The following is a 27,993-nucleotide window of genomic DNA, read 5'->3' on the forward strand; positions in this document are numbered from 1 at the left end:
GAGTACTATCAACCCTCAGTTTGCCTCTGAGCAAGTGTCCTGATATTGCAGCTGGCTGGTGATTTACAACCTCGAGTTGAAAACGAGGCTCCGACGGGCAAGTCGGTGCTCAGGGTTAAAACAGATAAAGGGTTGGATCGTGTATTTTCTCACTTGAAAAATTCGTGTTCAGGGCGTCGAAATCGTGGAGCAGGATTGTTTGCTCGTTGAAGTGGCAAGAGTCGCGCGGAAGCAGAGGCCGGGATCATTTCGCGGATATACGACTTTCGTAACACCCCCGCGAATCGCGGGAGTTCGGCTTGTTGGCGAAAGTTTCGCGACTTAAGCCCTGCGCCCCGTCTTTCCCGGCGGGGACGGTGTATCCTAAGAAAATCCTCAGCCAGGTATGGCGAAGTTATCGCAAGATAATGGAGAGCAGATCAGGTAACTTAGTGACTAGCGCGAAATCGAACTGGAGGGCCCGGTTCTGCCAACGTGGATAAAGTTACGCCATTACCCTTTCTTTATTTTACCCTGCTGCTTCGTTTCGCTACTTCTTCCTCCCATTTTTTCCATCCTTATCCTTCACCCCCCCCCCTATTCCCGCAGCCCTCCGATCTTCCTTTCTCGGTAACCTGTGAGATACTACATTCTATTTCCATCGACGTTCTCATCCGAACGAATAAGGGAATACGTGTTTCAAAGAGAATCCCGGGACCCACCCCTCGCCCCCTCCACCGCGACTGATTCTGACAGAATGTGCTGAGATCTGATATTTTTTTCAGCGGAACTTCTTTTGAGGAAGAGAATTGTATATTACGGGGGAATGAAAAGTTCGGACCCGGGCAGATTTGAACGAAGATACCCATCCCCGGCTCGATGGAAAACTTTCGGCGAAGTTTTAAGTTGCCCGGGATTTTTGATTCCGCCGGAAGACAGTTTTCTTTTTTTCTTCTATCGAGGATCGAACGGTCGGCGCTCGTCGACATTGCCTTTACTTTTGAATTTTACATCGAGAATACCAGAGAGGAACATCTCGAGGAGATACTACTCCATGGAGTGCTCGGAACAAAGGATTAATTCACTGCGGTGTATGTTGTTCTCTAACACCAACTTGCTTCTGGACCGGACGAAACGTTCAATTTCTGAAATTGGAATATTTTCGAGTGCAAAGGGTTGATTCTGCGATAGTCGAATCTGTCAGCACAGATGATCGTAATGTACACGGTGACTGGAAAATCGTGCGCAGCCCGGCACGTACAATTACGCCCGCAAAGAAATCCCAACGGTTCAACTTTCGCGCAGCGCGCGTCTCTGCTCGCAGGCTCTAAATTTCCAGGAGTAACCTGAAGAGAAGCATGTTCACCTAGCAGGTGGTTCTGCCCATTATAACGATTTGCCGTCGGAAAGTCCGGCCACATGCGGAGGGAGCGTTGCGAGTGAATGAAATTCCTCTTGATTTTTTCTCATCGCTGCGCAGCAAGTTCGCCGCTTACAACAGGGAAATTTACCATGGTAATAAGGGCTGTGCGGGGGCGGGGTGGGGGTGGGGGGTGGCGAAAAATATGTACGGCGATTCGCGGATCTGGCCGGTCATGAAATCCTTCAGATTTACATAAGGGCCTTATTTGCATGAACTTATTAAATTTTTGGCATCCGTAGTAAAACATCGTACGTAGATACCCAGCAAAAACTACCGGCAGGTGGACTTAATGTGTTTTAATACAGCCGCCATTTTTACGAGCGAACTCCCAGCCAGAGGGAAGCGTAAAATTCCGCGCGTCTGTTATGCCACCGCCTTAAATTTGCGTAATGACAATTTCCCCGGCTTCCCCCTCTCCCCCCTCCCCCCTCCCGCGCTTCTCTCCCCCACCGGTTTCTTTTCTTTTCTGTTCCGACAACCACCCACGCTTTCGTCTGTCCTCGCGCCGAAGTTTTTGGCGCTGCGGCCGCGCCAGACGCTGTCGTTCGTTATGTCGTAAGACTTCCGGCTTAAATGCGCATTCACAATGAATCCGGCGCAATTCCGATTCCGCCGCGTTTCAACTCGATGCAAATAGTCTCGTCCTTTAAACGAGGTGACAGGAAGGCGCCGCATCAAGGATCCCCCGCGTCCTTTGTCTCCGCGGCCGCCTCTGTAAGAACAATAACATCGAGAGCCGCTGATTTTCCTGTGAATTTAAAAGGGTGAACTGAACGCTGCTTAAGTGATATTTGCATAAGAGAGGACGACGACGACGACGACGACGACGACGACGACGAAACGAGAATTACTCTCTTTTTTTCTTTTGTTCTTTCTTCCTTGATGCGGTTACGTTCCATCGAGCGATGACGAGCCGTTGCGCGCCGTTTGTTCTCGCATTTAATCTCGAACAGAGGCGGGCACGTATGAAGGACGTAAAACTGTTATTAAACGGCCGGCGAAGTAGGGTTTAGTGGACTGTAAACCTGATCAGCGCGTTACAGGGCTTACGAATACACGGGCCACGGGTCACGTAACTTGTTACAAGCCGATAACTCCGGAATGAAACGGGCTGCCGAAGAACTGTTTAACAGCTTCGGGCCCGAGGAGCATTGTTATTGTGACGGTGAAAACTCTTTTCAGGTTTAGTAGTTAGCCCGACTGTTATCTTGTTACAGGGTTCGACTGCTGCTCACATAAACGAACGTGTTATTTCCTCATTGTTACGAACTGCGGATAAAGGTTCGCTACGGTGCTCGTAGTATTTAGATACTTGATGGGAATTCATCGATTTCTCTTTACGAATTCATATGCGTTCGCGAGGAAAATTGTTGGCTCGACCACTCGCAACTGTTTGCATCGAAATGTTCGAATTCGATTGAAAGTTTCAGGTAACTTTTAGTAATTATTACCAATACTCGTGTCTTAATCTTATCAACTGCAGAAATGTTTACAGAATAATCCGTTTGAAAATGTTAAGGTTATAATCCCCGTCTAGTAAAAAAAATTTCTGAAGTGGGGTAAAAGGATTTTCTCCTTAACGAAGTCTTTGTTTATAAATTAACACTCAAGATGAAAAAGAAGACTGTAGAGAATTTATACGAGATAATATGAATTTGTTATCTGTACTGTTTTGCTAACTGTGAACTTTAATACAAGATTGGCATAACAAGTACAGTTTTATTGAAAACGTTTGATTTTGTTTTCCATGTTGCCACACAAAGCATACCAAACCATTTTTCATTAATTATTTCTATGGTTGCTGGGCCAGCAATCGACAAATCGGAAAATACGACGATAAAACGGTTTCTCTCTTGAATAATATATTTACACGCGTTCGGGATCGATTAAATTGATTTTGATGGAAATAAATTAAACATTCTACAAATACTTTTTCTCTAGAAACGAATTCTACAACAAAAAACAGTGCTTTCAATTTGAAACCTGTACACAGCACGTTTCTGTGATAATTATTAAAACTAGGTACACAAGATGACTTTTTTTGAAAACGAAGCTTTCTATGCAAAAACGTTATCACGAGAAAACACCTCTCCTCCGGGTGAGTTAAAAATTTCAGAAACGATTTGTATAATGGCTGCGGAGGAATGGAAAAATAGCTGTCAATTACGGTGCAGCAGCTCGCGCAATTTTCTTGATTTTCCACGTAATTACAAAGTTCCGAGAAGATTGAAGTGTCCCGGCGGTTGTCATGTTTTCATCGGAGCCCATGAAAACTGTACCCGTTCGTGCGTACGCGCCGCTTACTTCGTTTACCTGTTCGCAGCGTCCAAAGTTGCGCGATTTATGCTTACGATTGCAATTTTATGAGCATAACTGCGAAGTTATAATTACGGGCTTCTTGCGGCGCCGTTCTCGCCAAAGATCTGCGCCGTGTTCCATGAACTTTCCGCCGTGTACACTGCTGCTTACCCACAGTAACGTCATAAGAGGTTGCGATAATTTCCGGCGGAACAATGGCACCGCCCTACCCAAACACTGTGGTTACCCTTCTCCAATTATCCTTCGCAAAAAATCCTTTCGACGCCAACTAATTTCGAAGAAAGCTGAATTGTAATCGAAAAATTACCGCTCATTGTAACTTCGCGCAAAAACATTCGTTTATAAACAAAAAAATTGATTAACACTAAACCTACCATGGTCAAAATCACCGGTTCTCTATCTCACAGTTACTGAAATTGTAAAAACGTTTTCACAGGAAACTGCTGAATCGACTTCTTTGATTAAGCACATATTCTAATGAAAATCGTTCAAAGTTTAAATAAATTTAATCTTCTCCCTTCTATAAGACGTTCCACTTTTATACGTTTCGTGCTCGGTGGGTTTAGTGTTAACAGAAACATAAAACAGTAAAGGATCAGACAAATCGACGAATATTCTGTTGTTTTCAACGTATCGATATTATTAACCCCTTACACTGTTGCCAGCAATTTCCGCCGGAAATGTGTCATTTGTACGAAACTCGGTTATTGTTCAGCGCAACTAGCATAATTTTATTTTGCGAATGGCACTGTCGTGCCGCGAATTCGAGAGTGGCGCGGACCAAATATTCGCGGTTTGATAAGCAGCCGTTTTTACGTGTTTCCACGGTCGCGCCATCGGTGGAGCTCGAGCATGATCGTACGTATACTGTTTGTATATTAAACACGCCGGTCGCTTAAAGATGGCAGAATTACCGGGCGCAAATATTGCACGGTCGAAGAAACGGGGTCCGAAAGTTACCCTGTATAAACCGTGTGGCCCCTTAAGCATGCTTCGCGTAGCTGCCGCGTGTATATTAGGCAACGATTTGCGGATTAGAAACTTCGTCTGAGCGAAGTTGCTCCGAGACGCGTTGCCAGACTACGTAACTAAGCAACGGCTAAGGAGACGCGGCAACTTGGACGCGATTACATCCCGAATTTGTTAAAGCGTCGCCCCTGGCCCCCCGGGCTCCCGGCCCCCCCTCAGCCCCTCGTCGCAACAGAGTTTGAACCGTGCCTCGTAGCTCTCGGGGCGTAAAACGTTTTGCGTTTACGGGCGGAGGGAGGGGCGGGAAGGGGGAGGAGACACGATTTTAGGAATTCATTTGCCGGAACGTGACCGACATTCTATCCATAGAAGTCTCCTGTGTCGAAAGCGCCGCCAAGTGAATCCGATAGGTAGATGAGATTACGTAACAGTCGGGGAAAATTAAAGAGTAACGATCTGCGTTTACGGTTACGACGTAAATCGGCGAGATTAAACGGCATCGACCCTCGAGAGGCCTCGAACCCTCGTCGGAATGAAGGAATACAGCGAATTCTCGATATATGTCACCGACACGGGTCTTGCCAGCGTCGTGTATCGTACAGGAGGCAAACCCGAGGCCTGTTATGTTTACACTCCGAGGCGTCCGAGGACCTTCACGGAGTGTCCCCCGCGGTAGTGGGAATAAATCCGTGACATTTATCAGCCAGGTCTTGGCGACATATATAGAGAAATCAGTGTAGATTCCAAAAAATACTCTGATTCGATGGTTGGCTTTCCCTGGAAAGAACTACATTCTTTGGGAATTTCTTTTAACACTTTGACTGCCAAACTAGAAACCTGAAAAATTCCATGAGATCAAAACAAGTTATTTAATGAAATAGAAATTGAAAAAAATTAAATTTATGATATTGAGTAGTCCTCCAACTTTCTTGCATTTTACAGATCCTAATCTTTGGTACAGTGAATATATTAACTTAAAATTTCATTTTAAAACCTGGACAAATATTTCCGTCACCCACATGTGGGTGACATGGCAGTCAACGTGTTAACTGTTGAACTGACTGGTGTGTCTGTTCATCGCTGGCCGTTTCTACTTCCTGTAAATACAAGACTACATTAAAAACGGTGATCTATTGAATTGCCACCCAATGAGACGGAAATATACAAACAATTCTACTGGGTGTCAAAAAATTATATGTCACGGCCACCATAGCGTGATTCTACACCTACCATTTGGTGGAAATTGACATAAAAGACATAAAAGAATGATGTTGCATTTCTTATAATTTTTGCAGCTTCTTCATTTGTACATTTTTTACGTCCAGCGCCAATATATAAGTAAATAGCGTACTATCATACAGCGGGTACCATCAGTAAGCTATCTCGTTGGGTATGAAATTATCATAATCATGATACTCCTATTTCCCTAACTACAGAACGAAAGAAAGAAGCTGCAAAAATGATAAGAAATGCAACCTCGTTTTTCAAGAGAACGGTTGAGATGCGACCCATGGTTTCTTTCACAAAGTTGATCGTTATGACCAGTAGAACACGATTAAACAAAAAAATTGTTGTTTTTTTGACCTTGATTTTCAAGGTCAAGGTCAATTTTGCGGGCAGTTTTTTATGTCAATTTCCACCAAATCGTAGGTGCAGAATCACGCTATGGTGGCCGTGACATATAATTTTTTGACACCCCGTACACCGTTGCCACTTAAGTGAAAATCCGTCCGATTTGAACGAGCACGTTGCATCGGGCGCCATTAGGCTCGCTCCCACCCCTTACCGTGCAGCGATGAACGCCGTACGTAGTCAAAGGGTCAAATTGATTCCGTTCCATTCGGTCCGGCGTAAAAAGTCGACTCTCGAACTGCCGGAACGTGGACCACAGTGCGCCGGAGCGACGATTCCGGCGAGAATAAGGTTTCACCGGTCCCGGTCATAATGGCGGGAAAGTTCGCCGCGAGAACTTCGGATATTTTATTCGATGTCCCGGAATAACTTTTAATATCCCGCTCCTAGGTTTATAGGGAGAGGGAGGGGAGGGCTGGAGTGACAAAAAACGAGGGGAAAAAAAGGTGGAAAGGGTGAAAGGTTGGGAAAAAAGTGGGCTGTCGGTGGAGGTGCTCAAGGGTTGCTGCCCCGCGACCAACCCCCGATCGACTTTTTCGCTGTCTCTCGCTCCGGCAGCGACGCGCTCCGCCGAGCTCCGTGGAGTTTTAATGAAGAGTTCGGCCTCTTATTGGTTTCCCCTTTGGGGAATCCAGCGACCTAAAGGATCCGCGCCGCCTTCCGCGCTGTCCCGAGGCGTTCGCGCGTTTTATTGCACCCCGAGGTCGCGCGTATTTTCTTCGTCGATCCATAACCCGGGGCCCCCTCGGACCTCCTTCGTCCTCTTCTTCATCATACTCTCGCCCCCACGGCGCTGTTCGACCGCCCGATGCCTTAAGTCGAAACGGAGCGGAGATGGAATATTATATACGCGGCTGTAATGTTAACTAGTTGGAAACTCGAGGACCATCTAGCCGGTTCGAGGGGGCGGAGGAACGGGGGACGGGTTATTCCTTACGGGCGTAAGTTCGGCCCAAGTTTAGGGAGACGGTAAATTGCATGGGATACATTGTGGCCCGCTTAAATGCGCCGCTGCCCTGATGAAGTTCGGATGTCGAACTTCCGTGTGACCGATTTCTTTGGCCGCTCCGACCTCTCCCGGTTAATGACGCTTTTAGACCGCTTTGATTTAGATTGCACTGCTTGATACCTGTGCGGACAACCTCGTCGCTCCCATTGACCAGTTTTACGCGATCTTATGGAATTCTCACGGAATTTTACAAGGTCCCCATTTCGTGTATCCCCTCCCCTCGATTTGCATTTTTAATCGTTCGAATTTGTGGTATACAGTAGGATTATTAACCCTTTACGGTCCGGAGTATTTCAAGTTTACTTCCCACCAGGTCCAAGCTATTTTTCATACGAAGAGAAACTGTGGACTCTACATTTTTATATCAAGCATAGAAAGGAAAATATTTATATTTTAGTGAAAATTTGATTTGAATTTGTAAGTAAAATTATACTTAATTTCTTGTTCCACGAACCAATGTCTAAAACAATCAAGTTGCATAAACACGAGCTGTCTAGTAACGCATGCTAACAGTTTAGTGAATATCGTGATACAGGAACTTTATTATGCAGCGCGGAACCGTAGGTTTTCTTCATTAGAAGGGTTTCCATAACGAAATTAGTTTCTGAGCTTCAATTACCAGTTCGGAACGTGCACGATGAAAGTATCCCCATTTGGTTAACATTCGGCAATGAATAAAATTTGCAGCCTTGACTTCGGCGATACGAAATAAAAAATATCGAGTCGAATTTTTCCAGATATAATAAAACCTTGTTTTCTGAGATGCAAAAATCGTAACTAATTCCAAATCGAAACAGCTTAGTCAAACTTCCGAGGATCCGAAACCCAAATTCGATAATTCCCAAAGCGGAGTCAGCTGCGGACGTATTTTATTTTCCCGTTATCGACCCACTCCTCCACGTCCAATCGGTATCCTTTAATTTGTCTCGGTGATCAGAGAAATCCGCAGCGCGGCACTGCAATTATAATGCGAGCGGCTCGCAAGAGGGGTGCTCTCCTTATTAACGCGAGGCAAAAGGAACTACCGTTAACGAACTTCCCACTGTTTCCAACAGATCCGTGGAACCTTTCTTTCGCTCGCGAAACGTTGTCAAGTGACGCGAAGAATACCCTCGAAGCTCGCGCGACTCGACTTGCTTCCCGGCTGTATCCCGGAGTTCGAATGTTTTAATTACGATCGTTCTACTTCATGCTCAACTTATCTCTCGGGCGACGGGCGCTCGAGAGCCCAGACCCGGGCTGGCAACAAGTCCCGGCGCAAAATCGACGTGTTATCGTTTTAATTGCCACCTTGTTACAGGCTGCCGTGTTTTACGCGCGCGCGGAAATAGAATGGCGCCGAGCCGCGCCGCGTCGGCCTTTCAGGACTCCACGTATCCTCCAGGCATTCAAACACGTACACCTATACGCGAAGTTCCGGCGAGGTTCTCTCCTCGAGTAATCCCCTGGGTGGCTGGATAGGTAGATGGAGGCTAGGTACCGCCGAGATAAGACTGCCCAGGAAGAATATACGGCCGCGTAAAGTAAGCGAGCTCGCGAGACCTACAACCCGCCACGGAAGATTCATTTAAGGCTTATGAAGATGTCCTCCTCCGTCCCCGTCCCACACACACCAAATTCACCAGCTCCGAATCAATGTCAGTCGCTTTTTCCAAAGTTCAAAAGAACTGTCATTAACCTCTGGATGCACTGCCTGGGTGTTTCACATCGTCTTGAATATTCATTCTTACATCTCGCTACCGTGCGATGAAGCATTGGGTTGTCCCAAAAGTTTCTATCGCTATTATATTAGGGAGACCCATAAAGTAATCAATTATTTCGAAATCTAAAACAAACTCTGTAGTAAATTCAGATTTTTATTTCTTAATTTATTATATAATCTCCATCATTATCGAGGACAGTTTGCCATCTTTCCTGCAAATTTTCAATCCCCGTTTACGAACACGTTTTTCCTCTTCAACGATCGGTACAGAACTTAAGGCAAAACAAATTCTTTGCAAACAATTGATTACTTATGGGTACCCCTAATATTTAGCACTGAAATAGCGACAACAAGGCGTCACTAAAAATTGCTGTATCATTATTCAAAATATTTTTCACGTTGTTAAATTTGTTCGTCTGTAATTAATTACTAAACGAGTAAATTCCACTAGATATATTCTAGGTCGGAAGAAATGTTTCGTTTCGGAGTCAAACTAGCTTCGAACATATACAAGCAACGTGATCATCTGTTCGTTAACGTTTTATTACTTCCAAATTTTTCCTTTTATCGAGCCACGCAGTTCGCTCTCTTAAAAAAAAGCTGGGTTAAGAAAACGTATTTTTGGCGCAACTTAATAATCCCACGCGACTCCGTGTATTTCCAGACTTCATACAGACAAATGATGATTTGTTGCGGCAACAAGAACGAATTACAGCTATAACTATAAAAGTCCCAGGAACGACAGCAGCAACTGTAACGATAAACGCGACGAAATTACACGATTTTACGCCGGTTATAAAGCGAGAGATTCAGTCCTTTTCCGAGATCCGTGTAACAGACTGCGCGCGACTGCCAAATCGTGATTGCTCGATCCAATAACGAAGAATTTTCGGAACGACCCAGCCCGGCGAGTATCGGGACGTGTGTCGGTGACGACAATTTTCGAGATTGAACCTGAAAATGTGCATATTTCGAGCGTCCGTCGAGCCGGCTAATTGGGAGACATCGTCGCGCCGCGCGGCGCGGACCGAATTTCGCGTCTTCAACGTTCGTACTCGCTTCTTGAGTGGGTTTGATCGCTTTGTCATCGGCCGATGAATTGCACTGCTAACTTCGTTAGCCTGTCACGAGTAATCCGCGATGAAAAATTCGTTGCGTCGACGCCCGGGCGAAAGCGCGGCAGGGGCCGAGCGAAATTTCATTCGTTGCTCGTCCATAGTTCGTAACGCGTTACCGTTGATCGACGCGATTTTTTTCATAAAAATTTCATTCCGCCTGTAATCGGATCGAACAGGGCGCGGCGACGCGCCCTGAACGAAAATTCGCGACGCGCGTTGCACCAGCGACGACGTTTAAACCGGGCTCCATTTTATCTTCGTAGCATAACCGTGCGCGCTACTTGCGTCTTCTATATTAAAGTGCATCCACGCCGCGGGATTTAAATGTAAACCCGGCGATATTAAAACATCGCGTTGCCGTGTATTTACCGGCGGTTTGTGAAGGGACGATACGCGCGCGCGGGCGCTCGCGTATCTCGCGTATATCCACTCTATAAACATTAGGAACACGGGCACACATCACACAGAATACAGTGCAAAGTCAAATAGAAATCTTGTTTCGGTTCAAGTACCCGCCGAAGTTGGGAGAACTGGGTAGGTATACACAAACATTAATTTAAACGATACACTAAGGAAGAGCTGATAGCTGTTCTCTCCGGCTGCGACTATTAACAGGCTGCGCCGCGGAGCGAAGCATCGGTTCGATGCTTAGCACTGGTCCGCCAGTTTTGCTCGCTCATCGTCTCGTAAGCAGTTAGTGTTTTAACCCTCGACCACCGTGGCTCCCGTAGGGAAACGCTGCCTGGGCATATTGACCCATTCAAAAAGGTTATTACAGGCTACTATGGTCTTCGGACACCTAAGACTAAAAATTATCCAGGCAATGTTGTGCGATATGAAGTTTGTGGAAAGAATGAACAATTATACTAATGCTACAGGACATAATTTTGAAAATATGACGAACGTTACCCATTACTCGATTCATTTAGAATATTTACTGGCCCTTCTTCCCTGCTCTACTTGTCTGGCCACAAACACACTCTATTCCATCTTTCTGACTATAGTCTTGCTTCACTGGTATTTGCTCAATCATAGACTGTTCTGATTCGACTTGTCCAATGACAGACCATCCGTATTCTATTTGTCTGGTCATGCACCGACCTCAATCAACTTGTCTGATTATACAGCGACCCCATTCCACTTGCATTCTTGTTGCAGACGGCTTCCTTTCCGATTGTCTGATTATGAGGTAGTTCCTATTCCGTCTGCCTGGCCATACCTTTATTCTAGTTATCTGTTTATAGGCTGTTCTAAGTTCACGTTCTGAATAATACACGGTGCTTATACTGTTCGTCTGCTCATTCGTCATCCTCCGCCAACTTGTCGAATCTCTTCTACTTGCAATTCTACAGGGGATGACAATAAGCAGCCTCTATCCTAGTTATTCGAACACTAATCATTCCTATTTCGCTTGTAGCGTCATATAGTTCACCTTAAATATTTACAAAATACTTATTTGTCAAGTTGATCGCCGCTTGAATTTTACCTTACCAATTATTATTAGGTTCTTAATATTGAGGTTTGCGCCTTACCTATAATTTAGTTCACTTCGGAATGAAATGACGCGAAGAATCATCGTTTCCGTTAAATACCTCAGACGCTGTAAGGGCAATGTGACGTCAGCGGGACAAATATTGTCGTTCACGATACACGACGCTGGCAAGACCCGTGCTGCTGACATATATCGAGAGTTCGCTGTATTTCTTGCTACGGTCGTTCCCCCAAGTTTCCTACTCACACGCGTTGTCGTTGCCCGACCTTCGCGGCCGATGATCATTCTATCTCGCTCAGTTTCGGGATAATCTGTTGTCGATCGCCGTCGCTGCTTTCGATAACGAGGATACGTGTGACGAGCGCGTGCAACGTTGCCCGAGTAGGCGTGGTTCGTTGCCCGCCGATTCGCTTACGCCCGGGGAACCGAATTCTCTGCCCGCACGGGCGACAGGTGAACGGGACTGCTCTGCACAAACGGAAGGTCGTCGCCAAGCGGGAAGAGCAACGTTACTACACAAGCACGCAGTGTGCTGTAATTCGAGCTCACCGCGGCCGCGTCAAACAGCGATAATTGAACGGTCGAGTTTGCGTTAAGTTTCGCGGAAATGGTCGGAACGATAGCACCGAGCATCCACGCAACAGATCAATACCGAAATATTAATCATATCGAGCACGATACCGATGCTGCACAAATAAGAGGCTCGCGGGACGGGCCCCCGGTATTTGCACGGCAAACGCTGCCCTTGCAACGACATTAACGCTCGAGATTGCTGTTTTGACAGGTACTTTGTGCGTTGTCGGAGATATCGAATATTCATAGTATCGATCGGCGAGCGACGGCGAGGGGGGGCAGCAGCTTCGCCCCCCCCCCCCCCCCGCCAAATTGTACTTCCAATCGCGACGTCTGAGCCTCGAAATTCCTTTTCTCTTTCGTCCCTTCCCCCATAGTCTACTCGCCCTTCTCTCTTTCTCTCTCTATCTCTTACCCTATCCCTAGCCGACCCACTCCCAATCGGAGGGAGACCCGGCCGATCGTGTTCCCTTTCCTTTTTTCATCGTTGCGAGGCGAGCGAGGCTCTCTCCTTCCTCCCGGGCAAATCCACAGGGACTCCGTGGGATTTGAGCTTTACGGATTTGCGGCATGCCATGTCGAAGTGGAATACGTCTCGTGAGGTACGGCATAGTAGTCGAACTCCGTGGTGGATCAGACGGCAGATCCGTTGCTTCGCCCTTTTCTCTGCAATCTTCGCGCGCCGCTTTCACGTGGAACCGTTTCGAATTCCCTTTGATCAAGGCAACATTTGTCTCGCTATCGCATAGATTCCCAGAGCGTTTCCGCTGTGCTTCGTTCCTCTCCTTCCTTTCTTCTCTGGTCGCTTTTTTTTCCTTCTCCGTCTCCTCACTGTCCCCTTCCAATCCTCTCTCTCTCTCTCTCTCTGTCTTGCTCGCGCGAGCTCGATTCGTTCGAGTCGCGCCGGTAAACGGGCTGGGAAGTTTTCCTTTACCGGGAAAACACTTCGGATCGGAATTGCTGGGGACGAGGCACTAACTTTGAAACGGTTTTTAATTCTTCCCTTTCTCTGTTCCTCCCCATCGGTTCCGCCGACGAGACGCGACGAGACGCGACGACAACGTTCCACCTCGATCGTTCCTTTTCCTTTTTATATCATTTCAGAAAGGCGACGCGAAGTCTCGTTACCAGGCGAACGGAACGGAACGAACGATTAATTGGACAGAGCCCGAGGAACGAGCGTAACAAAGGTTAAATATTGGCTATGTGAGATTAATTATCATCCGGCAGAAATCGATTGCAGCTGCTCCGACAAGCTTCCACGATACAATTATCGCTCGAGCGATCAACGATTTACCGTCCCGCAGCGCTGGCCCTTTATTTTTCCCGTTGCCATCGGACATTCTAATTCCCAGTCATCGCCGGTGTCGGTACGGAACGCTCGCGGTTTGTTGCTTCCACGCGGAATGAAATGTTTACCGGTGAACATTTTGTTTAGCGAAGTTTTGCATGACGCGGCGGTTGCGGGGATACAGCGATCACGCGTGCGCCGAAATCCGAATGACGCGTGCTGCGAAGGCCACCGGCATGCCGTTGGAATTTCCAAAACGTATTTTCTGCCGCGTGAATTCGTCCGAAATGTAATGCAGCTGCATAGGCCGGCCGTGACGCTTTTTACCCCGGCCCGACAGCCAGTTGTTTGTAACCGTTCCGATCGAAATTCCGCGCCGCGCGCGAGGACGTTCGGCCTCGAACCGTTCTCCGAAAATGTGCCTGTCAGTTCTTTCACTTTTGGTTACCGCCGCAGAGAGATTTCTCCTTCCCGCTGCGGATTAGTGCTCATCATTTTTCCCGGAATTCCTTTATCCGACGCGCGAATCGAACCGTCGCGTCGCGACGGAGAATCACGCTCGAGTTTCTCCGTCGAGAATGCTGGCGATTTAAACTTGCGGTTAAATTTGTCACGACGAAGCTCGTTGCGGTCAATTATTTTTGGAATCATTTCTGGACAGGGAAGAACGTCGTCCGTTTGATGTAGCCAGAATTCAAGATTACAGTCGCGCGGCAACCGAGGTGATATTAATTAAACAGTTCTTTGCTGGTCAGGAAAATTTTGGTGGTTAGGAGAAGTCGCGCGCGTTCATCCTTCGAGGGGTACAGTGGCCGGGAAAACAATCTCGTCTCGCGTGGAGTGTTAATTCGTGATGTTTGGTGGTCGGGTGACCTTGTCGTGAGTATATTAACTAAAATGTCTGCGGTTATGTAGCAGCGCTAACCGATTTCGGCTTTCGGATGAAACATCTGTTCACAACTTTTTACAGTATTACTGGACTACTCTCTGCAGAATAAAAATTATCCAAGTCTCTCTTCTAATTATAAATTCTTGCAATGTTTTTTCAGACTTGTAAAGGAAGAAAATTTTCCACCCAACTCCAATGAAAAAAGCTCTCTCTTTGTACCGCCAATGCACTCTTCAAAACACAATAACTTTAACACAGTTCTGCACACGAATGCAATATAATCATACTGAATTTCTCAGCAATCTATTTTCTAGAAATGAAAATTTTCTATTACACAAAAGTCCTCGAGAGCTCGCGCAAAAGGTTCATCGAAATACAATTTTCCAAAATTTCTAATCGAAATAAAGGTGGATGGAATTCCATTGTTCAGAAAAATGAATCGTTCGCTCGCTTGTTCGGCACTTCGCCGTATTTACATCGAGCACGAAAACCCCGGGTCACCGAAACACTTTGCCGTTTTCAAACACGAGAATCTATTGAAAATTTTTCTCCTATCTGTGAAAATCCCGAAAAATTCTGATTGCTTCCGCGTTCCCGAGCGATACAATTTTATTATGCAAATCGCGATCGTTGCGGGTCATTAAAAAGTTTCGATCGTGGACGCGAGCGCGCGGCCGCTCGCCCGTATGGTCGACCGAAAACAAAAATGTCCGCGCGGGCCGGAAGTTTTTGCGAAACGGGTCCTCTATTCACTCGAGGGAAAAGCGCTCGAAGCTGGTCAACGTTTTTCCGAAGCATATTGCGCGTATTGTCGGGGGATGATTAAAAGCCCGTCGAATCGGGGGGTAAAACGAAATTTTCTAATTAACTTTATACTCCTTTTTGTTTTTATCGGCGCGTCGCCGCCTGCCAAATGCGATTAGCCGCATTTTTATTCCTCGTCGCCGTCGGACGGTGCCCAGGCTCTTTCTAAACTTCGGGACACTTAAGTGGTTGGTGGGGGGGGGGATACCGGGGGACGGTGCGCCGTCGGAATATTGTCTCGAGGAAATTATCGCGCCGCTGCATTGTTGCGAAAAAGTTCCGCTTAATTCGGCAACGGGCGGAGAACGTTCATTGTTCCACTCTCTGCACGGGAACGCGCAACAGCGCGCAAGATAATTCCGCCACTGGCCGCGATACTATCGTGCGTTATGATTATTATTCATTAATGGGGTGTCGGAATTTTTAAAACAGCCGCCGCCCGACCCGATGCGTCCACCGAACCGTTCAAATAAAGTGGCCGACTTATCTACCGGGCCGGGTTTCGAACGTTAATCGCGTCACTGAACCACACTACGGTGTGGAATCGCTTTGAATATTCAACGAACCCTCGGGTTCTGTGCTTAAATATGGTTTATATTTAATATTTTAATTTTTCGCTATAAAATATTAATCGGACTGCCAGCCATCTTAGCTATGCAGCCCCGTTTTTAGGATACCCACGCTGTATCACGCAAAATTTCCACATTTCTTGGCGTTGTTACAGGTAAGTTCTTCCAAATGGCATCTTCAAAAATTAATTTCTACAAAGAATGTCATAAAGAATGTCTACTTGCTTCTCCCTATTACTTGTTTTTACTTAAACTAAATCTAACATTGTTAACCCTTTGCACTCGAGTGGCGACTCTGAAGCGTCACTAAAAATGGTTTTGGCATTATTTCAAAGTAATTATAACAAATATTACAAAATATTTGTTACATTACAAAATTTATATTCAATTGACTACTAAACATTCAAATATTATATGTGGAAATCGGATCAGTTTCGTACGAATAAAATGAAAATATTCCAAGACGGAAGAAAAATTCAATATTAAATTTAATATTATTAATTTAATATAGTTAATATTTAGAAAATAATATTCAGATGTTGGCGAACATGATGATATCTGAATAAGATCGATGGTAGCTGTATCTACTGAAAATTTTCCGTATAAGAAGTTGAACGCTTTGAATAATCGTGTAACAAAATAGCAATCGTAGCGTTAATAGGAAATTATATTAGAATCGGTAGCAGCAATTAAAAGCGAGGTGACAGAGCGGGACACCTCGGAACGCGTTGCATTCATCGTGCAGTTTCGCCAGGAACCGACACACTTTTCTGCGGCGAGTTCGCGCGTGGCCAAGGAACGCGGTACACGCGTTTCCCTTTAATTAAACGCGGGAACGTTTCGCGGTGGATAATTAAATTGTCTCGGTACGTCGGGCGATCGGTCACAAAGACACGATCTCCGGCATGAATAATGCAATACGTCCTGCGGGGAGCGGTTTTAATGGAGCAGCTTTTAATTCGTCTTTTAATAAGAAGGGACTTTCGCGGCCTTTGCGACCGGGAAACCACGTGCGGCCGTTAATGCACCGGTCATTAATGCTACCGGCGTCGTCTTATCCTCTGATCTTGCATACTCCGAGGACATAATTTATATCCGAGTGCCGGGGACGCGTCTAATGACGTGTAATTGAGTTTCGCGACGGACGCAGCCTGTTTCGTTAATTCCTCGGCTCCGGCCCCAGCCTGATCGTACGAACGTTGCGCTTTTAACAAGCTCGGCGATTCGTGGAAATGCAATGACACTCTCAGACCATTCTTCTATCTGCATCGTATCGGAGACCCTTCGAAATGGGTCTAATTAGTCCCGCGCAACGAGATGATGGCGCTTCGCTCGTAAACCTCGTGCTCAACGAGATACGGTACGGAAAATTTTTGAATTTCTACAGCTCCAGAAAGCCAAGCTGCAAAACAGCTGCCGCGGCTTTACATCGGTTGCGATCTAATGAGATAATTAACACTAGAAGCACAGAACACTAAGAATAACTATTTAATTAGATTGTGTAGGTTTTTTATTTTATTTTAATTGGCTTTAAAGATTGATCTGTGAACCCACGAACTTGCACAAAACTTTACAGTTTATTAGTCAATTTAGTGTACTTGTTAAAAAGATTAGAAATTGATGGGAAATGTGGGAAACTCTCAGAGGGTGGCAAATTTTTCATGCGACATATCAGATGATGCATCGGCTAATTTTTGAAAATTATGTTACGCGGTAACACGATAGCGCGGAGTAAATTCAACGGTCTGTACTCGCACGTGTCATTAGCACGGAATGACGGAAAGCGAGTACCACTGTAATCCGAGTGTTTCATGTATGTTTTAATAAATAAGAATTATCGGGACGCATGCAACCAAGAACAGCACACACGGTCATTAAAGCGGAGGTCGTTAACGCTCCGAGCGGTGCCTTATCAGCCGATCTCGCGTTCTTAATGATAATAATTATGCTGGTCTTGCGCTTATCCTAAATTCTACACCGCTCGGACCTCCGCTCGGCAAGTTTTACATGAAAAAGTACTTGTGCACTGCATATTTATTTTCGTAACTGCAGTAACAACAGTAATTATAAACACAGACGTACCCCGAAACGAAGGAGCAAAACAATTACGAGGAAAATTCTGCCGCACTCTGTAATTATGATATTCGCGGAAAAGATTTACAACAACGGATCCGCACTTTATTGTTTGCAATTTTACGGGATTAAGGAATGTTCTCCAGACGCCTCTTTCTTCCGATTATTACAACTTTATGATCTAAAAACTTTATTCTATATACCTCTAAATCATTAATGCTGCACTGCAATAACGCAGACTTTTAGTGTCATGAAATGTCGAGAAAGAATTTTTATCAATTTTCATTTGAATAGTTTAAAATAAATACATGTATTCATCTGTTAAATACATTTTAGTGGAATTTGTAATAATGATCATTTTGACTGGAATTCAATTCATCGATATTTTTCATGTCATTTTATCCCATGTGAAATTAAAGACTGCGGATTTCCTGTATTTACAACAGAAACGATATGAAATGTAACACAATAAAATGATTTCGGAATATCGATGTACCATTTGCATTTTGTTGAAGTTATTAAAGAACAAATTACAATTTTTGAAACGCGATTTTACCAGATACGCCTTTATTCCAGATAAATCCTCCATTACGTTGTCCACCGAATCAAAAAGTTTCAGAAATTTACGAAACTGTATTCAGATTCTCTTTCGTCATCGACAATTTTTATGTGGCTGTATTTCATCTTTGTATAAAAAAGTTTTATATTTCATAGTTGAAATGTGAAGGTTAGAGAAGTGTTAGAGCATTCTGAAATGTGCAAATTTTTATATTGAGCACAGCTCAACGCTCAACGATGTAATTTATTTGCGAATATTGCCCATTCGCGTAAACTGTATATTTTAATTACCCAACGGTGAGCATTCTTCGGTCTGTCGACGGTCAGAAGTAGAAGCGGGACGTTTGAAGTTAATCGGTCGACGCCGAAAAATTTCGCGAACGACGCCAAGCAATTTTTTCTATGTCCCCCACCAGTGACTTTCTTTATCCGGCAACATAGGAATGTTGCATGACTCGGCACGTCCCTCAAGTCTGCCGGGGAAACGCTGCATATTTTAAGAAGATGTCTTCCACGTGAAACGCCATACGACTTGCGTATTTAATTATTTATTAGCCAGGAGTACTTTTACCTTTGATGTCGCGCCGCGTACCGAATTCAGACCATGTATGCACGAGAATCCAGGACTTTCCTGAGTCTTATATTTTGCGGCCGTGCAGCAAGCGCATGTAAATGTACAATAAACATGAGTTAACGGGGCTGCGTGACATATTCCGCTCGTAATTGATTCTTCAGATCACTTATGCATCAGAGTCTAAGCGCATTACAAAGGACGCCGGCAGTGAATCACATTTGAGGCGTCCTTTTCCCTCCACGAATTTCCATCCTCTATGAAATACAGGACGAGAAAGGATATTCAAAAAAGAAACAGATCTAGCTAGCAAAACGGTCAGCCCGACAGTAATATGTGTCTTTCCTATCCAGGAATATAAACAGCTGACGCGCGTGCCCTTATGCAACGACATACGTAACAGGCGAATCAACTAAACTACTGATCATTATGACGGACAGCTGTAATAGTGATAAATTCGTGGCAATCATCTTATGGCCGCGGCGTAAAGTGACAATTTAATGTTTAGGTCGCGCCGCCTTGGCCATTTATTCTTTTGTCACTTTATCCGCGCAGTGTCAATCAAAACTTTGCTCAGCCCCGTTCAAGAGGCGCTTTTTCAACTAATTGTTTCAGCAATCCCTCACCGTGTTCCCACACAATGATTCTAGAGCAAAAAGCCATTTTTTCTGCAGCAAGAAAAATCTTAAATGTTTAGCAAAGTTATTAAATAATGTCCCAAGTGGATACATTTAAATCTGTTATCGGGAAATTTCGACGACCTTCATATAGATCGAAAATAATTCTCAAAGGAAGCATTTTTTGCGAGCATCGCTGTGTCGTCCTCTAAAGGAGAGACAACACAATAACGGTCTGTACAAAGCAATTTTTTCCACAGTAAAAGAAAATCACAGACGGTTAACAAAATTGTTAAATATTGTCCAAAGTGGGTACATTTGAACCTGTTATCGGGAAATTTCGACGACCTTCACATGGCTCGAAAATAATTCTCAAAGGAAGCATTTTTTGCGAGCATCGCTGTGTCGCCCTCTAAAGGAGAAACAACACAATAACGGTCTGTACAAAGCAATTTTTTCCACAGTAAAAGAAAATCACAGACGGTTAACAAAATTGTTAAATATTGTCCAAAGTGCGTACATTTGAACCTGTTATCGAGAAATTTCGACGACCTTCATATGGCTCGAAAATAATTCTCAAAGGAAGCATTTTTTGCGAGCATCGCTGTGTCGTCCTCTAAAGGAGAGACAACACAATAACGGTCTGTACAAAGCAATTTTTTCCACAGTAAAAGAAAATCACAGACGGTTAACAAAATTGTTAAATATTGTCCAAAGTGGGTACATTTGAACCTGTTATCGGGAAATTTCGACGACCTTCACATGGCTCGAAAATAATTCTCAAAGGAAGCATTTTTTGCGAGCATCGCTGTGTCGCCCTCTAAAGGAGAAACAACACAATAACGGTCTGTACAAAGCAATTTTTTCCACAGTAAAAGAAAATCACAGACGGTTAACAAAATTGTTAAATATTGTCCAAAGTGGGTACATTTGAACCTGTTATCGGGAAATTTCGACGACCTTCACATGGCTCGAAAATAATTCTCAAAGGAAGCATTTTTTGCGAGCATCGCTGTGTCGCCCTCTAAAGGAGAAACAACACAATAACGGTCTGTACAAAGCAATTTTTTCCACAGTAAAAGAAAATCACAGACGGTTAACAAAATTGTTAAATATTGTCCAAAGTGGGTACATTTGAACCTGTTATCGAGAGTTTTCAACGACCTTTGTATGGCTCAAGAATAATTCTCAAAAGATAGCTTTTTCAGAGTCGCGCCATGTCGATCTCTTGAAGCAATTATCTTAAGTCTGCCAAATTAAATCTATTTCCATCGATTCGCAACTTTCTCCGGCGGCTCGTGTAGCTTGTGCTCGGAGGGACTCATTCATAGTTCAGATTCAATTATAGATATACGGCGGTAAAAAAAAGGGAAGAAAGCCGGCCGGAAATGTCTTTCGTCCGAAATATTTGGCGACGGGCCAATTTTCAGTCACGAGTCTCCAACAGCGCGTCGACAATCCGATTGGGACCAATCGCGGAGGTCAGAATCGTTTTTTTTTTTTTCCCGGTTGCGGCCGCAAGGACGACGAAGAGTAAATCCAGTGGAATTGCGTCTCGTCGAATAACGTGAAATATAATGCCGGATAATAGACGACGGTGTGTCTCGTTGAGGTCGGATAGAACGTGACCACCCCGCACAGCCGCCGCCATCGTCGCTACATTTTGATTCCGCGCCCGGCAGATTTATCTTGCACGGATCCCCGTGTATGTGGGTTCATAAGCCGCGGAGCTCGCGAAATCAGCATTCGAATCAATATTTCGCCCGGTGGCTGGTTTTATTTCTGGCGGCGCGACGGCACGGCGGCCGATTGTTGTATTCAATAGCTTTCACCCAAGCAGGTGTTTGTAATTGAAAAATGATTGGAGGGCTGCCTTGATTCCATCGCAAAACGGACCAGGCCGCAAAGCTGATTCCTCGCCGAGCCAGTCTCCCGAATAAACATCGGCTGATCGTTACAATTATTTCACCGCGACGCGGCGCGAAAGTTATCGAAAAACGAGTCGCGCTGATCATTCGCCGACACTGGGATTATTTTCGATTCGTCGCGTGCTTACCAATCAATCTCGCTAAAAACTGTGCACGCTGGAATTTGGATAAATCTCACGAGGGGGGTTCAAGTACGGTAAAATCCCGGTAGACTAGTTGGGAAACTCAATATAAAATCTTTTAGTGCAAACTTTAATGTTAAATCGTTCTCGGAAGGTTAAGACCACGAGTCGCAGATTCGATATTTTATCTTGAAAATTAATTCATTGTCAAGGAAAAGTTCAATTTTGATTTCGTAAAAGCACACGGGACTTTGAACAGATTTTCGTTTCAGAAGAAAGCTCGGTCAATGGGGGTATCGGTGAAATGTGACAAAGCATAGATTTTTTAGTAAGTATAATAAATTCATGGTAGCTCTCCGATAGGCAGAAGCTGAAAAAGCTCCGAGGATAAAGTGCATACGAACGAGGAAAAAGAAAAGACAAAAGGAACGTAAGATTTTACTCTTGTTGGAACGGTAACAGGAAGTGGGAGGATCCTACGCGCTGATTGATTGCCACGTTAATTGCGCGAGCTTGCATGCATTTTCAGTCCCAATTTTATGAGGCTATCCGGGTCTACCGCGGAATTGGTCGATCGCTAACAATGACTTATCGTAAGTCTTTTAAGAAATGAGAATACAGTGGCGACGGCTATTGTCTTCGGTTACCGCCCTCGCATTTTGCAATTTATATTTTTATATATATTTATTTTTTCTATTTTCTCACTCTGCCCATTCTGCTCTTCACGTATGGTTCCCACGACTCCGTGGGAGGATGGTCAATTTTCGTACACACGGTGACCGGGCACTCACGAAACCCGGCACTTACACTCTTTACTATCCTACCACTTTCTCCGAGTTTTCCCGCACGTTCTTTCTTGTGTCTTCCATTTCAGCTACTTCGTTTTATTCTACTACTTTCCGCCTCTTTCCCTTCTTTTTTCGGAACTTGCCCTGAAAACTGTTACGAGCACTGCTCCGTTGGAGATGGCTGGGCATTTGTGACGGCCAAATTCGTCGATAACCATTATTTTTACTATCGTAACCGGAATGCAGACGTTTAAATACTCCTTTTTATACATACTAGAATGTAGCCTCTGGAAAGCAGTATTCGGAAAAATACTTGCGGCGTTGATGATCGATCACAAGCTACCTAAAACAGTCTTATTAACTAGTTGGAGAACATTCACTCGAAACCTATAATTTTTAAAAGAACATTTACCTAACATTTTACATTTCTGTTAACGGTCACAATTCTTAATAGTTGAACCAGTCTCCCTAAATCGTTATCAAAATCTTTCGTATCGGCAAGAATATATTATTATTATCCAATATATAAGAATATTTTTGAATACTAAGTTTCCCGGATCCTTACCCATTCTGTTAAGTTCTAAGGAGTATATCGCCGGTGTTGCCCAGTATATCAAGGATACAAATATGTATAAAATATTGTAAGAAAATGTACCGTGTTGCTAATGACCTTTGATGTTGAAGCCACATTAAATAGTTAATAAATAAATAATAAGAATATTTTGGCACCGTCTTTCCTATTCAATTATCCTTTCACTCGATAGAAAACAAGTCGTAAATTTCGCTTATCTTGAAATATAATCTTCGACTCGATAAAATCATTGACAGTCGACACAAGTGCCTGCACACGTCATCGTAATTGATCCCCGACGACCCCGTACATATTTAAACATTCCCCGTCTAATAACGCCAGCGTATAATTCGATTTCCCGTGGCCAATCAGAAATCACGTAGCAGGGAATGCTTGCCTCGCATTCTATGCAGATGTATTGCTGCAAAACTGTTTCGCCTACGTGCACGCCGCGGCACGATTCCTCGAAGAGTTGACAATGCCAATCTCCCGTCGTAGTCGCATGATATGTAAACTCCCGGCTGGCTCGCGTTCACTTTTCAACGATCCCGTCCCCCGCGCGCATATATTCCCGGCTTTCATGTCGCGAAACGAGCGGCCAACTTTCCTCGTGCACGACAGCCTAGCCCCACCCGGAAGTCACCGGAGAAAGCACTCGTTTCGCCTATCTCCGGAACAGATTGAGTAATAAGAGTCCACCGGAAGAGCCCCGCCAGTTTTCTCAGTGCTCAAAGACGCGGTGGGCGGGGCGAGCACTCCCGACGAAACTCGGGCTGCTCGGGCCGGGCCAGATCGCGAAACGCGACCGGTTGTTTCGATAAACAACGTCGAAATGCAACGGATAAACACGGAACTCCGTCGAACGGCCGCGGGAACACGATGATAATGGGCTCCGGCCACCGCGGTATAAAGGTAATATTGAGCTTGCGAGTTTCCGTAACATGAGATTCCGTTTACTTTGGCCGCGCTTTTTCGCTCTAACAGCCAGCGGCCCGTTTTTCATCCAATTATAGCCGTCGAAACCGTAGCTCCTAACAACGAAACGCAGGAAAATTGCATCGGTCTGGCCTCCGCCCGTTGCGTTGCATCGTTTGATCGTGATTCCGCGATTGATGCCCCAATTAGTCGATTTTGCACCGTGTCTCATGCTCGCTTTGAGCTGTACACGCTGACCGTACCCGCCCGCAACGTTCCGTCCGTTCTGAAATATTAAAATGCATAAACACGCGGCAACGGAATACAAGATAAACGTTACGTAGAGTCTGTTAAACGCGGGCGAACTAATTCGGTGAAAGCCCATTACACGGAAGAGAACGCAGAAGCTCGTGTTTATTCCAAGATACATTTTTTCCCCGCGTTACTTAAGCTCTACTTCAACGAAAATTTATCGCTTCCGCGATAGAGAATTAACCGCCGCACTCTGAATATTTTCCATTAGGACCGTTCCGCCGGACAATGCCGATATATTGTAAATTAATAATCTGTAACCGTACCGAACAAACGCTCCCTGTCGGGATCAAATAGACCGGGTAGATTTTCCGGTTTGCCGTCGTCAAAATATTAAATGCTGTCGGACCTCGTCGGCGAACTGAATCATTCGATCGCGGTTTGATAGAGAGAGAGAGAGAAAAAAATCCGCGGAAACTAATTTGCGAACGGAGTCGATCCCGGCGCCGTTACCCCGTTGCCCTTAATTTCGCCGGTGAAGCGATACCTACCGGGCGACCGCAACGTTATTCCTGTTCCATTAAACAATTCCGTCTTCTAAATAGAGCAATTCGTCTTGCAATTTCTCAGACGCTAAGTGTATTTTGCTGCCGCACGGCTGCACCAGCAATGACGGTTCCCGAGCGAAAGCCGTGGGGGCCGTTAGTTCGTTCCCGAAACCGGTCCAAGTAGTCCCGGAAAGTGAGCGCAGGAACCGTTTGTTTCCCGCAATCTGCCGGACGGTAAATTTCGGCTGAATGCCGTCCATGCCACGGCAGAACTGCACGACGGGAATGGCTCTTCGCTGAATATACAGGGTCGAGGAACCAAGCGCGAATGTTAAGGGTTGAACGGGGCAGCAAACAGCTATCTAAACCCCGGCTCCGAACCCTCTCGGGGAATCAGCTGATCCACGGTTTGCAACGGCACCGACCTGCATCCGCTGGATCGGCCGGCAACAAGATCGAACGCACCACACCGATGCCGATTTCAGGAACCTATCGTCGTGTCGTCCGCGCTTGCGAGAAGCCCCGACCTCCTCTGTTTGTCATGGCTTCCTTAGCGACTCGGTCGACGTTAATCCTCTTAAGGATAATTGACGTTACGCAACGATAATTCACTGTGTCCCCCCCCCCCCCACCTCCCGGACTCGTACGCCCTGTAGCTAGTTAATTACTGCTCGAAGAGGATCCTGCGTGAAGTGCCAGCGCGAAGTTCGGCCGGTGCGCACCGTGTATCCTGCATGAATGGGGATCCATAGTATGAATCTTGTAATCCTGGGAACGATAAGATGAATTGGGGATGGATGCGTTTAACTGTCTCGGTCTGGTTCTAAATCCGCCCGCTCTGTTTAGAAATTTGTGAAAATTAAGTCGTGCGTTTACGACTCGTGAATAGACGGTGAAGCTTCTGCAAGAAGACGTTTGTATCGTAAGCAGAATTGATGGCGTTTCACTGCGTTTCCTCCTTGATGAAGGAGGAATTTATCCTTCGTTCAGGTGTACATACGTAGTTAGCCGAATCATTATTCATAGTTACTGATCTCGAAGACTGCAGATCTTCATGCGAGATTAAATCTTTCTGTAGAAATTGTAAGAGACGGGAATCAAATATACATTTCCCTTTTCCTTCAATTGTTCTAATAAGTTGAAGGTGATGTACCGATGGTCTTAGACTAGTGTTTCGAATAGTACCTACCAAATGATAAATTAATACCGTTAACACGTTGCCGTAAAATTACATCTCAGAGACGTCAGAGCTTTCGGGCGGCAATTATTTTTAACTTTCGTCATGAAGCATCATATGTAAACGCTACGTAAGCATTCGAATTGCGACTCTCAGACGCCACTAAAAATTGCTGTACAGTGAATTCTCGTTACGAGTCAGTGCCAACCTTGCGGTTTGGAGTCAGTGGAACTACCCACACCACCGCGGGGTATACCCCGCTCTCGAGCTTCGCTGTCCGTTTCTACGTGCAACATTGTATCGGAGAAAAAGATTTTCTCAGTCTTCTTGTCACTATCGGTCAGTGACCATAGGCTTATGACTTATAGACGGATGTGACTCTTAGGTTTCCAGCAGTCGTCAGAACCGCGCAACTGACTCGTAACGAGAATTCTCTGTAGTATCATTATTCAATATTTCGTTTAGATTATTACTAAACATTTAAATATTGTATGAGGCATTATGTGGTCGGTATAAATGTTTAGTTTTTTAGTTAAAATAACTCCGAGCAAAAAGGATAAGAACTCCGGCTTGATTACAGGCGAATCTTCTGTGCAAGAACGGTATTAAGTTACAAATAGAAGTTGAACAAACTGCATTCTCGCGGACGTTGGTAATAATATCGTTGTAAATAAGAGGGTTAGCCATTGAACGATTAATCCCGTCGTTGTAGGATGGACGCGGCGACATGGTAGACGGAAATGAGATTCCGCTGAAAGTCGTGTTTCTTGACACGCGTACACCGTCATCGACTTTGCAACTCGGTCTCCATTTACAAAACGCGCTGGAAGCGCGCGCGCACGGAATGACAACGAAGCTTAAACGAAATATCGCAGACAGGCTTAATCCAATTCGACGTCAAAGCCCATGGTAATCTTTCTCCCGTTTCGCTCTTCTATAATATAATAAGAGCCCAGTTGAAATCTCTGCCTGGGAGTTTATTCTACGGGCTCCGGATGATATCTCAGCAGAAAAATGTGCGGGGGAAACCCGTTGCAGCGCGGGGCCTGGACAAGTGATAATCGATGTTCGTTCATCGATTAGGCGAGAAAAGCGGTGCGCCGCGCTCTCCCCTCGGCCGAAAGAAAGAAAGAAACCTCGAAAGGATTTATCGAATTCGACGGGAACGGTTAAGATAAAGTCCCGGGCTAGCCTGTTACCCGGCCTCCAGAGCTTGCCGAACTTGTAAACTTCCCTGGAACTAACTTCGCGCGATAGACTCTCGCCGCCTTAATGCGAATTTCGATGGACGCCCGGTATCGTTGCGCGAGATACCGTTGCCGAGATTCGCGGGAACGTGTGACCTTGCTATTCAATCTTACATTTTTGCATCGTTCGACGGGAAACATTTTATCGAGCTCGGCCTCTTCCTTTCGAAAATTGAAATATCGAAGAGCTCCGTACCGTTGATTCCACGAGAGTTTATTGTTCATCATTTTCTAGAAGTTCAGTATTCTCGAGCGGAGGATAATTTCCTTTCATCGACATCTAGTAGTACTCGTATTCATGGAAATATAACGTTCTCGATATCGTTAACAAACGGTATAAAATTTACAAAAGTTTAGGCACCGAGAATGCAGGACACGGTTGTCGATCGTTGATTTTCTTTGGACGAGAGCAGCACGAAAACCATTGCGTCCAAGCTGACAATCATTTTTCAAATCGGACCGTGCCCAAAAGGCCACGGATACGAATCGAAATTGTATTGTCTAAACTGTTTCATGCATCGCATTGGTGTCACCGTGCGACTACCAGGCAGGATCCACGTTTGTGCCCGGCAAAAAGCGAATTGTCTGCGAATAACGGGTATTGAATGTTAAGTTTCATCCACCGGGCTCTCTAGAGCCGTTTCATCTTTTTATATTGGATTTCCCTTTATCTCTCCTCCGTTCAAAGAAGGAGAGAGACGCGGAGAGAGGGAGAGAGAGACTCGTCGAGATATCTGATCCGATAAGAATTTTAACTTCGGTCGAGGGAGTATTAAAGTATTCGGTTATCTGATCTCGCTGTGGAACTCAAGAAAAAGTTTTCGAACCTCCCCCTGGTGTTCGTCGTTCTATTTCGA

General features: G+C 45.1%; 1 long non-coding RNA gene across 2 annotated transcripts in view; it reads right to left on the reverse strand.

Annotated features, from left to right (window-relative positions):
* LOC143353601 (uncharacterized) overlaps positions 1 to 27,993 on the reverse strand; it is a 120,843-nt gene that overhangs the window by 9,393 nt on the left and 83,457 nt on the right. Inside the window, exon 1 of one of the 2 annotated variants that reach the window (XR_013082175.1) lies at positions 7,674 to 7,678. The exons of the other annotated variant lie outside the window; for it this stretch is intronic. This is a non-coding gene — a long non-coding RNA (uncharacterized LOC143353601). Of the gene's footprint in view, positions 1 to 7,673; positions 7,679 to 27,993 lie in introns of those variants that run through there. 2 annotated transcript variants of the gene reach the window in all.

The sequence above is a fragment of the Halictus rubicundus genome, chromosome 4, assembly GCF_050948215.1.
Source record: "Halictus rubicundus isolate RS-2024b chromosome 4, iyHalRubi1_principal, whole genome shotgun sequence".
Classification (NCBI taxonomy): domain Eukaryota; kingdom Metazoa; phylum Arthropoda; class Insecta; order Hymenoptera; family Halictidae; genus Halictus; species Halictus rubicundus.